Below are 13,812 nucleotides of genomic sequence, written 5' to 3' on the forward strand. Positions count from 1 at the left end.
TTGAGTGTTAATCACATGGTGATGTGAACTAGATTATTGACTCTAGTGCAAGTGGGAGACTGTTGGAAATATGCCCTAGAGGCAATAATAAAATGGTTATTATTGTATTTCCTTGTTCATGATAATTGTCTGTTGTTCATGCTATAATTGTATTAACTGGAAACCGTAATACATGTGTGAATACATAGACCACAACATGTCCCTAGTAAGCCTCTAGTTGACTAGCTTGTTGATCAATAGATGGTTATGGTTTCCTGACCATGGACATTGGATGTCATTGATAACGGGATCACATCATTAGGAGAATGATGTGATGGACAAGACCCAATCCAAAGCATAGCACAAGATCGTGTAGTTCGTTTGCTAGAGCTTTTCTAATGTCAAGTATCATTTCCTTAGACCATGAGATTGTGCAACTCCCGGATACCGTAGGAATGCTTTGGGTGTACCAAACGTCACAACGTAACTGGGTGGCTATAAAGGTGCACTACAGGTATCTCCGAAAGTGTCTGTTGGGTTGGCACGAATCGAGACTGGGATTTGTCACTTCGTATGACGGAGAGGTATCTCTGGGCCCACTCGGTAATGCATCATCATAATGTTCTCAATGTGACTAAGGAGTTAGCCACGGGATCATGCGTTACGGTACGAGTAAAGTGACTTGCCGGTAACGAGATTGAACAAGGTATTGGGATACCGACGATCAAATCTCGGGCAAGTAACGTACCGATTGACAAAGGGAATTGTATATGGGATTGATTGAATCCTCGACATCGTGGTTCATCCGATGAGATCATCGTGGAGCATGTGGGAGCCAACATGGGTATCCAGATCCTGCTGTTGGTTATTGACCGGAGAAATGTCTCGGTCATGTCTACATGTCTCCCGAACCCGTAGGGTCTACACACTTAAGGTTCGGTGACGCTAGAGTTGTAGAGATATTAGTATGCGGTTAACTGAAAGTTGTTCGGAGTCCCGGATGAGATCCCGGACGTCACGAGGAGTTCCGGAATGGTCCGGAGGTAAAGATATATATATATGGGAAGTCCTATTTTGGCCACCAGAAAATGTTCGGGATTTTTCGGTATTGTACCGGGAAGGTTCTAGAAGGTTTCGAAGTGGGGCCCACCTGCATGGGGGGACCCACATGAACGTGGGTAGTGGGGGCAAGGCCCCACACCCCTGGTCAAGGCGCACCAAGATCCCACCTTAGAAGGAATAAGATCATATCCCGAAGGGATAAGATCAAGATCCCTAAAAAAGGGGGATAACAATCGGTGGGGAAGGGAAATGATGGGATTTCTTTCCCCCACCTTTGCCAACGCCCCAATGGACTTGGAGGGCAAGAAACTAGCCCCCTCCACCCCTATATATAGTGGGGAGGCGCATGGGAGCAGCACCCCAAGCCCTGGCGCCTCCCTCCCTCCCGTGACACCTCTTCCTCCCCGCTTGCGCTTGGCGAAGCCCTGCCGGGATCCCGCTACTTCCACTACCACGCCGTCGTGCAGCTGGATCTCCATCAACTTCTCCTCCCCCCTTGCTGGATCAAGAAGGAGGAGACGTCCCCGCTCCGTACGTGTGTTGAACGCGGAGGTGCCGTCCGTTCAGCGCTAGGATCATCGGTGATTTGGATCACGACGAGTACGACTCCATCAACCCCGTTCTCTTGAACGCTTCCGCGCGCGATCTACAAGGGTATGTAGATGCACTCCCCTCTCTCTCGTTGCTAGATGACTCCATAGATTGATCTTGGTGATACGTAGAAAATTTTAAATTTCTGCTACGTTCCCAAACAGCATGCTCAAACTTTACTGATGGTTATAAGTGTGGCACTATTCCCGGAAGGCGTAACGTGGGCACGTACGCCTTCTTGGCCGCGTACGTGGCGTTTGCACCATAGGGTGCACCGCAATAGGCAATGTCAGCACACGTCTTGTTCCAACAATCGTGTGCGCTCGTTATACCATCGCGCACGCTTCTTTTAATTAGAATGGGTGTGCCCGTCTAGCACACACACGTTGATCTATCTAACTGTTTCAGTTTGTTGTGGCTAATCGCAAACAGTTCATCCATGTGAAGTGTATGCCATCAATCGCGGACACTTTGATCTGGCTTACCCATTTCTGTTCGGTTGCCTAATCGCAAACAGTTAATCCTTCTGAAGCGTATGCCCTCAATCACACACAGCTTGATCTGGCTGACCGTTTCTTTTGTGTTGCCTAATCACAAACAGTTCATTCGAGTGAACTGCATGCTGTATATCGCACACACCTTCATCTGGCTGCCCATTTCTTTTGTGTGGCCTAATCACAAATACTTCATCCGACTGAATCGTATGCTCTATATCGCGCACGCCTTCATCAGGCTGCCCGTTTCTTTTGTTCCGCCTCATCGCAAACATTTCATTGGACCGAACCGTATGCCCTGGATCGCACACGCAACTAAAATATGAATCGTGTTTGATGCATCCTCCATCGCAAACGCTTTCACCTTTTTTGACGGTTGTCATACACCACCGTTTGTGATTATTGCATCGCACACAGTTTCTCGAAGGGTCTCTGATCGTAGTGTCGCGTTAGCAGCATCCTGCAGTAGTGCTTTTCTTATGTGAGAAATGAAGATTGTTCGGTCAAAGATTTCTTGACCATAACTTCCCTTGAAGAAGCATTCTTTCTGCCGCTCTCCAGACAAGCACTTGAGGAAGTACAAGATATGCAAAGACTGATGGCTCACATTACCATTGACAACAATCAAAACACAAAGGATGTCTGGACTTACACTTGGGGGGCCAGAGAATTTTCAGCGAGCAAATACTACGAATTCTGCTTCCGGGATATGAAAGCCCATAAAACATATCACTGGTTATGGAAATCAAAGGTCACTGCGAAAATCAAGGTCTTTGGTTGGCTCATGCTCTCTGATAGACTAAACACAAGAAACATGTTGAAAAGAAGACACTATAACGTTGGTAATAACCTCAACTGTCTGTTGTGTGGACAAAAAGAAGAAGACATAGATCATATGTTCCTCACATGCCCATTCAGCAGGAATTGTCGGTCCACCTTTGGACTGGACCCTGGTTGTCAAGCCACTCGGCTATCCTGGCTAGAACAAGCTAAAAACACTTGGGGCCGACCACTCTTCATGGAAATCATTTTGCAAGCATCCTGGAGCATATGGAAAGAAAGAAATAACAAACCATTCAGAGATATAAACCCCTCATACCACTCCTGGCTGACCAGATTCAAGGAAGATTTTAGTCTTCTGCAATATAGGGTTAAAGACAATAAGAAAGAGTTTATCTTTTTACTTTTAGACTCCCTACCCTCTGATTAAAATATCCGCATAGATCTTTACCTTCCCCACCACAAAGTGGGCTGGGGAGAGACATGTACATGTTGTAACCATACTTTGTAATTGTGTTATGATGTTTAATATATAACAGTGGGAGCTGTCGTGGATTTGTCACGATAGATGTCCTAGTGTGAGGACTTAGTCGTGAGGCCAACGCATCTATGTGGTAGCTTGAGAGGGGTTGAGCGGAATCGAGAGACGCAACACAAGACAAGGGTTTAGACAGCTTCGGGCCCCGGGAAACATCATCCGGTAAAAACCCTACAGGCTGTTTGTGGCTAGGTCTCATTATGATCACGAGAGAGTCACCGTAAACCGGCTCTCCCAGTTATGTCTAGCCGTAGAGATTGTTTCTTGTTACTTGTCCCTCTTTGGGGAGCCCAGCCCCTCCTTATATATGTTGAAGGGGCGGGTCACATGTGGAGTCCTATTAGGATTAGGACTAGTCTATCTCTACTACAAACCGGATACAAGTCCAGGTCTTAACTCCTTGTAAGACAAATATTCCTCATGCCTTTCCTCTTAAACCGGGCCACCATAACATGAGCCAGCCTTCTGGGCCTTGGGCCTTGTCACCATCTATCCCGCCCACCGGGTTACTAGTGAATCATAATGTTCAGTCAGGTTGCTTGTAAACCGTCTGGTCTGTGCGGGACGCCGGTGAATCGCCAAGTGTTAGCGGGGTCTCAAATAAACCGCCAAGTCCGGCCGGGTTATACTTCCGGCCGGTTTACGCCGCGGGGTATATCCCCGACATTAGCCCCTGGTTTAATTTGGATTTATCCATGTTAAACTGATCCTGCAACATAAACACAAGAACGAATTTGACAGATTATGCTCCGGGTTAAGAATTCTTGTAAACCGTCTCCTAATCATCCTTAATTCCTTGTCATTTCCTTCTTCTAGAAAATCCAGGTCAATAAGCCAGCTTCATACTCAATTTGTTGATATTGGTTTCTCACAGAGAAATATTGTGAAGAATAATCCACTTGAGTCGGCTTCCAAAGCACCGGTTTAAGAAATATTGGTCTTGAAATACTCATCTGATATTCAACCGGTTTGAAGATGTAGAACTTGCCGGGTTATCATTGCCAAAAAACTGCCGGGTTATAAAAACTGATAATTCCGGGTCATGATTGCTGCAGACACCGAGTCATAGTTGTTGCAGACACCAGGTCAATCTGGTTTGCTCAAAACTGAAAATTGGAAGATATTTCTCTCTTTTATCCATATTACCTGTAGCCCCCAAGTTTTGAACAGAACAAAGTGATGATTTGAGACTTGTTTTCATATAATTACTGCCACTTTGAAGAAATCCATGTTGTTCATCTCTAGTAAAAAATTGAATACTCCATATATGTAGCCCCCAAGTACCGGGTTGTCATGCTTGCAGCAACCTGGGACTTGTAATTGCTTATAAAAACTTCAATCAGTGTAGCCCCCAAGGGCCGGGTCATTATGCAATAATGAGCAGGGACTTTGTAAATATAATCATGTAGACTTGAGCAGTGATGTGTAGCCCCCAAGGGCCGGCTTAGTAAGATAATACTGAACCGGGACTTGATATATACTTCAATGAAAATAACATCTTATAATGTAGCTTCCATCGTAGGGCTTGAACCCACGTCCACAAGGTTAAGAGCTTTGTGCTTTACCAACTGAGCAGTGGAACCTTCAATATAATGGACGAAAACTTGTGTACCTTGAATTGTTGACAGGAGCAATTGGTAGCCCCCAAGGGTCGGCTCATTATGATATGATGAGTCGGGTCTTCAATAAGACTAGTAAAAATGACTTTGCATTAGCCCCCAAGTGTCATGGTGCATGCTGGCAGCGACATGAGACTTGCATGTAATCTCAATTTGAATAATGTAGCCCCCAAGTGCCGGGTTGTAAGCCTGCAGCAACTCGGGACTATTCCTTCCATTGTAGAATAAATCATATCCTTTGATAAAATAATAGCCATTGCACTAAAGCGACTTTGAAAACCTCAATAATACCGGTTATTAATAACCATAAAAATCCAGCTATGTTGGCTATTCAAGATAATATAATCCTGTATGAAAACCTTATTCATTCAATATCATAATGAAAATTCAGCCAAGTTTGGCTATTTGAATAATATAACCCAATGATTTATAAGTGCATGATTCCAATGGCGCAATCCAAATATATACTGGCGACTTATAGTCCAAAGCCAGGCCGGTTTAATAAACACCGGATAATTTATCATTATGCTTTATTCAACCTGTTTTTGTGACATTGAATCACATTGTTGGTTTTACCAACTTTTTGTAGTAAGGGTGATAACCCCAATCTTGAGTACTGATAACTCCTTCCATATTGTGCCGGTTTATGATAAAACTGTACCGGGTTGTGATAAACACCGGATTATCCATATTCGATGCTGGCGACTTGTAGTCGAAACCAGACCGGGTTAATAACACCGGATTCTAATTGATCATGTATTTTTAACTTGTAATTGAAAGCCAAGCCGGGTCAATGAACGCTGGTTTAACAGAAAACATCATAAGCTTTGTCAAAAGAGAGAAAAAACTTAGCAAAAAGCAAATGAAAACTTGTAGTCGAGGCTTTTCACGGGCTGCCAGGCCCCAAATTCGAGGCTTTTCATGGGCTGCCAGGCCACTGAGTTAAACCATTTCACAAAGCCTTTTAAGATGGCCCTCAATCCTTAACCAATCATCGTTTTAACTTGACAAGTTCAGGGTCCTTTTCTGGAGTAACTTGCCAAAGTTCGAAGGGTCATACTAGGTTTACCTGGGCGCAGTGACTTACTTAAATAGACAGGCTAACCCAGGGTTTTAGGTGTATACACCAGGCTTCCAAGCCATGTCTTGATAGCCTATTACAAGTGTAGATTCCTTGTTCATTTCGACAGCAAAGAATCCCCAAGTAACATTTTGAGTTGTGCTCAGTGGGTGCCTATGTTTGAGTTGTTGTTTTACAACACTCTCTTTGGCCCCGGAGTAATTTGGCTTTGAGCCAATCAAGAGGTGTGACTATGGTTCGGATACGACCAAGCCTCCAAGTGATGTTGTGGCATTGCGCCGATCAAGAGGTGTAGCTATGGTTTGGATACGACCAAGCCTCCAAGTGATATTGTAGAAAGCTTTGATAAGCTGAATCAAGGGGTAAACCGGACGCTGCTTTATGAACAGAAATCCCCATGTAACCACACATGATAAGCCAATAAGGCAGGATACCCATGTTTGAACCGTGCATCATGGTTGCAGGTCCTCTTTGGCAACCTTTAACTTTTTGCAAGAGATAAATTCTTCTTGAACCGGGATTTTGAACCAGATATTGAGGGCTTCAAAGCTTTGTGGGAGACACCTTTCCCTTGAACCGGATTTTAAACCGGAAACTTCATTTTCAGCCGGAAATTTTCTGACGGCTTTTAAACTCGAACTTGCGAGAAGTTAATTCCTTTTTGAACCGGACATTCTTAAACCGGATTTGAGAGCTTCAGAGCTTTGTGGGAGACAGATTTCCCTTGAACCGGATTGTAAACCGGATATTTGAGAGCTTCAGCGAGACTGACTTCCCTTGAACCGGATTTTAAACCGGAATCCTTTCTGATGACCCGAAACTTCTTCATTGAGCCGGGATTTTGTAACTGTCATATACTTTCTAACCCGGAAATTTTCTGACGGCCTTTAAATTTTCATCAATATAACAGTAGCCTCCGGGACCGGGTTATCTTTCCCTCCATCGTCCTGGGGTTCTTAAATTTGCTTAAACTGGCAAGATTTGCTGAGCCATGTCATCGTAGCCCCCGAGTCTCAAAGGTGACTCGAGGAGTTGGCTTGAGACTCTCCATATTTAACCGTGATGTAAATCGGCATAACTTGTATATCATTGGTGTTGATAGCACGATGTGAATCTACAGAAGGTTGAGGTGACTGCGGCGGGTTATAAATGGTCCCGTATGAGCCGTGTCAGCAACTTGGCCAATGGTTCCTTCCAACTCGTGATTTGAAGTTAACCAAACTGTAGTGGCGGCGACTTGTGCGCCTGCCTATTGAACCAACCAGTGCAGACGACGGTTGATAGTATATGATAATTTGCCTCCATTTGTTGAAAGAAAACCGGGCTACCCAAGCTGTGATTGCTCATACTCAATAAACAGCTCATGCAGACAGGTGCGGCCCGGTATGCTGAGGTAGACCAGGCCGTGAGAGACGAACGAAAAATACGACCGCAGCATCAGAGGTGATATAGATAGATGAGTCGGTCACGGCGTTGTAAGCCAGTACGGACAGGCGAGTCAAACACAGGCACGGCCCCGGCAAGCTGATATAAACCGGGCCGTAAGGGCGGCGTCTTGCACGCGTCCATTCATCGTGTAATGTGACACGGACGAACACCGGGCAGGACGTTGCCAGCGCGTACTCCGTACCCACGGTATAAACCATGTTTCGTAATGAATAATTGTCCTGCATATCAAAACATACGGTCCAAAGTAATTGTTCTTTTGACAAAAAACAATATGTGTCAAAAATAGACTTAGATAGATGTCACCTGATACGTTAGGCCGGAAATTATCCGCCGTGGAGTTGATGATTACTAGGTGAAACTGTAATCACTCACGGGTGAGTCGGCCGCGGCATTGTAAGCCGGTGCGGACGAGAGAGTCGGCCGCGGCGTTGTAAGCCGGTGCGGACGGGGAGAGCCGGCAGCAGTGTTGGAAATGGCTTAGCCGCGGGTGCGGACGATAAGTCAATCGCGGGTGCGATAAGCCGCACGGAGGGCCAGTCAATCGCGGGCGATTCTAGCGAGTTGATGTAGATCGAACTGCACGGGCGGCGGCTTGCGCACACCCGTCCAACAGTAAACGATGAATCATTGCCCTGCATATATAAGAATATACAGACAAAGTAATTGTTCTTTGATAAAAAAACAATATGTACTAGAAATAGACTTAGATGAATATCACCTGATGATCTGTGTACAATCGTGCGCCAAACGTCCATTTAACAGACGATCCATAGGCAGACTGTGGTAGCACTTTTCACGTGAGATGCTTTGGAAAATCAATGGTTGTTTGGGGGCGTGCCGCTAGTGGATGTCCCATGTATGGCTGTTATTCTGTCTTTCTCTTCCTCTTTCTTTTCAATTATGGACAAGGCAGCTGCCCCCTTTTTTTATGCCTTTTTCCTCTGGTGACTTGACGCAGTGTGACGCCATGGCGTAACAACCTCACTACGTCGGGCTATTGCCCCTGCAGCTCCCTTGCTGCTCTGTTTGTTGCGGTAGCGGTGGATTCAGATGGCTTGGTAAGACCGACTTAAAGCGGCGTTTCAAAATAGGTCAGCAGTCGCGAGCTTGGAGGCGTCGCGTCTTGGTGGAGCAGAGGTGCTCGAAGGCCGCAGAAAACCGAAGGACTTGGGCGTGCAGAGGCTTGTAGAGCAGGGCGAGTTGCACGGACGGGGCATGTAGTGGCGCAAGGCGGCAGAGGGCGCAGCAGCGGTTCGGGCAGTGCAGTTGGCAACTTGGCGCGCCGGCAGGTTCGCGGCAGAAGCAGCTAAGCGGGTCAACAAAGGCGGCCCGGGGTGCGACAGGCTCGTTATGTGACAGCGGCGGCGTGAGGCGGCCACCACGGAGGCACTTTAGAAGAAGCGACGTGGGTCGACGAAGGCAAAGTGGTCTCAACAGTGACTTGCAGATGGCTGTGCCAATACTGCTTAACAAGGCGGTTTAACAGCGGAGCTCCGGCAGGGGATGATCCGACGCGTCTCAGAGACGACCGCGATAGAGGTGGCAAGGCGAGTGCAGTGGCGGCTCGAAATCCACGGCTGAAGCAGACTGATGTGGCACCACGGCTGAGGAGCAAAGCCAAGGCAAGGCTCTGGCGTTGACTTGGCATAGCAGTGGCCGGTTCAGAAACGACGACGGACGCGGCGGTGAACGGCCCAGAGGCGGAGCTGGCTTGAAGGCAATATGAATCCGGGTCGTAGTTGGTTTGACCGTCTCGTTCAATCGTTTGCACACTGGAATCTTGCATTGATGTTTCCGATAGTAGGCAGTGTTTTGAAAACCCAAAAATCTGGTCTGTACTGAATTGGTACTAGCATCGCTTATAGTGCAACAGGAGACAAAAAAATTAATCTTGTGGATCAGCCTTGACCACCACGTGAGGAGCAGTAGCATTATAGTACTATTTCTCGATTGATGATCAGTTGTTGGAATCGGCGGCAGCAAAACCTTTTAATATCACAGGGGCAGTAGGCTGTACCAAAAATTGCGTAATAGCTGGTGGTCTCTTCGGGACTTGAAGGAGGCGAGGAGGAGTAGGGGAACTCGGCGGATCCGGCTGTAGCCTTGGATCGGTTTGTCCGTATATGTACCACAGATTAACCCCTTCCATCTCGGATTTGGCGGAGCTGCGGTTTAGACGGATCTCGTCACGTCTGACGACTCAAACAATAGAAACCTTTATCCTCTTGATCTCAAAACTTTGCACTGTAAACTCCAAATTTAATCATGATTCTGATAATCAAACCACTTTTTCTTCATCTGACCAATCACGAGCTTCCCGAAACCCTGAGAAAGATCCCTTCAAGAACTCAACACCATCGTGCGCGGGCCCCACGGTGGGCGCCAACTGTCGTGGATTTTTCATGACAGATGTCTTAGTGTGAGGACTTAGTCATGAGGCCAATGCATCTATGTGGTTGCTTGAGAGGGGTTGAGCGGAATCGAGAGACGCAACATAAGACAAGGGTTTAGACAGCTTCGGGCCCCGGGAAACATCATCCGGTAAAAACCCTACATGCTGTTTGTGGCTAGGTCTCATTATGATCACGAGAGAGTCGCCGTAAACCGGCTCTCCCAGTTATGTCTAGCCCTAGAGATTGTTTCTTGTTACTTGTCCCTCTTTGGGGAGCCCTGCCCCTCCTTATATATGTTGAAGGGGCGGGTTACATGTGGAGTCCTATTAGGATTAGGACTAGCCTATCTCTAATACAAACCGGATACAAGTCCAGGTATTAACTCCTTGTAAGACAAATATTCCTCACGCCTTTCCTCTTAAACCGGCCCACCATAACATGAGTCGGCCTTCTGGGCCTTGGGCCTTGTCACCGTCTGTCCCGCCCGCCGGGTTACCAGTGAATCATAATGTTCAGTCAGGTTGCTTGTAAACCGTCTGGTCTGTGCGGGTCGCCGGTGAATCGCCAAGTGTTAGCGGGGTCTCAAATAAACCGCCAAGTCCGGCCGGGTTATACTTCCGGCCGGTTTACGCCGCGGGGTATATCCCCGACAGGAGCCCCTTTCACTGTCTTAGTTCCTCAAAAAAAAAACAATCTGATCGCGGAGGTGAATATTTGAGTTACGAGTTTGGACTTCATTTAAAACAATGTGGAATTGTTTCACAACTCACGCCACCTGGAACACCATGGCGTAATGGTGTGTTCAAACGTCACAACCATACTTTATTAGATATGGTGTGATCTATGATGTCTTTTACCGATTTACCACTATCATTTTGGGGTTATGCATTAGAGACAACCGCATTCACGTTAAATAGGGCACTGTCTAAATCTGTTGAGACGACACCGTATGAACCATGGTTTGGCAAGAAACCTAAGCTGTCGATTCTTAAAGTTTGGAGTTGCAACACTTATGTCAAAAGGCTTCAGCCTAATAAGCTCGAACCCAAATCGGAGAAGTGGGTCTTCATAGGATACCCTAAGGAAATAATTGGGTACACCTTCTACCACAGATCCGAAGGCAAGATCTTTGTTGCCAAAATTGGATCCTTTCTAGAGAAGGAGTTTCTCTCGAAAGAAATGAGTGGGAGGAAAGTAGAACTTGGTGAGGTAATTGTACCTTCTCTCGAATTGGAAAGTAGTACATCAGAGAAATATGTTCCCGTGATGCCTACACCGACTAGAGAGGAAGCTAATGATGATGATCATGAAACTTCAGATCAAGTTACTACTAGACCTCGTAGGTCGAACAGAGCACGGTCCACACCAGAGTGGTACGGTAATCCTATCCTGGAAGTCATGTTACTAGACCATGGCGAACCTACGAACTATGAAGAAGCTATGATAAGCCCAGATTCCGACAGATGGCTTGAGGCCATGAAATCTAACATAGGATCCATGTATGAGAACAAAGTGTGGACTTTGGTGGACTTGCCCGATGATCGGCAAGCAATGGAGAATAAATGGATTTTCAAGAAGAAGACTGACGCTGATGGTAATGTTACTATCTACAAAGCACGACTTGTCACAAAAGGTTTTCGACAAGTTCAAGGGGTTGACTACGATGAGACTTTCTCACCCGTAGCAATGCTTAAGTCTGTCCAAATCATGTTAGCAATTGCCACATTTTATAATTATGAAATTTGGCAAATGGATGTCAAAACTGCATTCCTTAATGGATTTCTTAAAGAAGAGTTGTATATGATGCAACCAGAAGGTTTTGTCGATCCCAAAGGTGCTAACAAAGTGTCCAAGCTCCAGCGATCGATCTATGGACTGGTGCAAGCATCTCGGAGTTGGAATATACACTTTGATGAGGTGATCAAAGCATATGATTTTATACAGACTTATGATGAAGCCTGTATTTACAAGAAAGTGAGTGGGAGCTCTGTACATTTCTGATATTATATGTGGATGTCATATTACTGATTGGAAATGACATAGAATTTTTGGATAGCATAAAAGGATACTTGAATAAGAATTTTTCAATGAAAGACCTCAGTGAAGCTGCTTACAGATTAGGCATCAAGATAAAGGTTTATTATTCATGCTAGAATTGTATCGGCCGGAAACTTAAATACATGTGTGGATACATAAACAAATACCGTGTCCCTAGTAAGCCTCTACTAGACTAGCTCGTTGATCAAAGATGGTTAAGGTTTCCTAACCATGGACATGAGTTGTCATTTGATAACGGGATCACATCATTAGGAGAATGATGTGATGGACAAGACCCATCGGTTAGCTTAGCATAATGACCGTTAAGTTTTATTGCTATTGCTTTCTTCATGTCAAATACATATTCCTTCGACTATGAGATTATGCAACTCCCAGATACCGGAGGAATACCTTGTGTGCTATCAAACGTCACAACGTACCTGGGTGATCATAAAGATGCTCTACAGGTATCTCCAAAGGTGTTTGTTGAGTTGGCATAGATCGAGATTAGGATTTGTCACTCCGAGTATCGGAGAGGTATCTCTGGGCCTTCTCGGTAATACACATCATAAGCTTGCAAGCAAACTATTAAGGAGTTAGTCACGAGATGACGTATTACGGAATGAATAAAGAGACTTGCCGGTAATGAGATTGAACTAGGTATAGAGATACCAACGATCGAATCTCGGGCAAGTAACATACCGATGGACAAAGGGAATTACGTATGTTGTCATAACGGTTCGATGATACGTCCATTTTGCATCATGCTTTTATATCGATATTTATTGCATTATGGGCTGTTATTACACATTATGTCACAATACTTATGCCTATTCTCTCTTATTTTACCAGGTTTACATAAGGAGGGAGAATGCCGGCAGCTGGAATTCTGGGCTGGAAAAGGAGCAAATATTAGAGACCTATTCTACACAACTCCAAAAGTCCTGAAACTCTACGAAAGTTATTTTTGGAAATAATAAAAAATACTGAGCGGAAGAAATACTAGAGGGGGCCCACACCCTGGCCACGAGGGTGGGGGGCGCGCCCTACCCCCTGGGTGCGCCCTCCTACCTCGTGGGCCCCATGTTGGCCCTCCGGTGCCCATCTTCTGCTATATGAAGTCTTTCGTCCGAAGAAAAATCATAAGCAAGCTTTCGGGACGAGACTCCGCCGCCACGAGGCGGAACCTTGGCGGAACCAATCTAGGGCTCCGGCAGAGCTGTTCTGCTGGGGACAGTTCCCTTCGGGAGGGGGCGGAATCATCGCCATTGCCATCACCAACGCCCCTATCATCGGGAGAGGGCCAATCTCCATCAACATCTTCACCAGCACCATCTCCTCTCAAACCCTAGTTCATCTCTTGTATCCATTTCTTGTCTCTAAGTCTGGGATTGGTACCTGTAGGTTGCTAGTAGTGTTGATTACTCCTTGTAGTTAATGCTAGTTGGTTTATTTGGTGGAAGATCATATGTTCAGATCCTATATGCATATTAACACTCCTCTGATTATGAACATGAATATGCTTTGTGAGTAGTTACGTTTGTTCCTGAGGACATGGGAGAAGTCTTGCTATTAGTAGTCATGTGAATTTGGTATTCGTTCGATATTTTGATGAGATGTATGTTGTCTCTCCTCTAGTGGTGTTATGTGAACATCGACTACATGACACTTCACCATTATTTGGGCCTAGAGGAAGGCATTGGGAAGTAATAAGTAGATGATGGGTTGCTAGAGTGACAGAAGATTAAACCCTAGTTTATGCGTTGCTTCGTAAGGGGCTGATTTGGAT

The sequence above is a fragment of the Triticum aestivum genome, chromosome 4D (genome assembly GCF_018294505.1).
Source record: "Triticum aestivum cultivar Chinese Spring chromosome 4D, IWGSC CS RefSeq v2.1, whole genome shotgun sequence".
Taxonomy (NCBI): Eukaryota; Viridiplantae; Streptophyta; class Magnoliopsida; order Poales; family Poaceae; genus Triticum; species Triticum aestivum.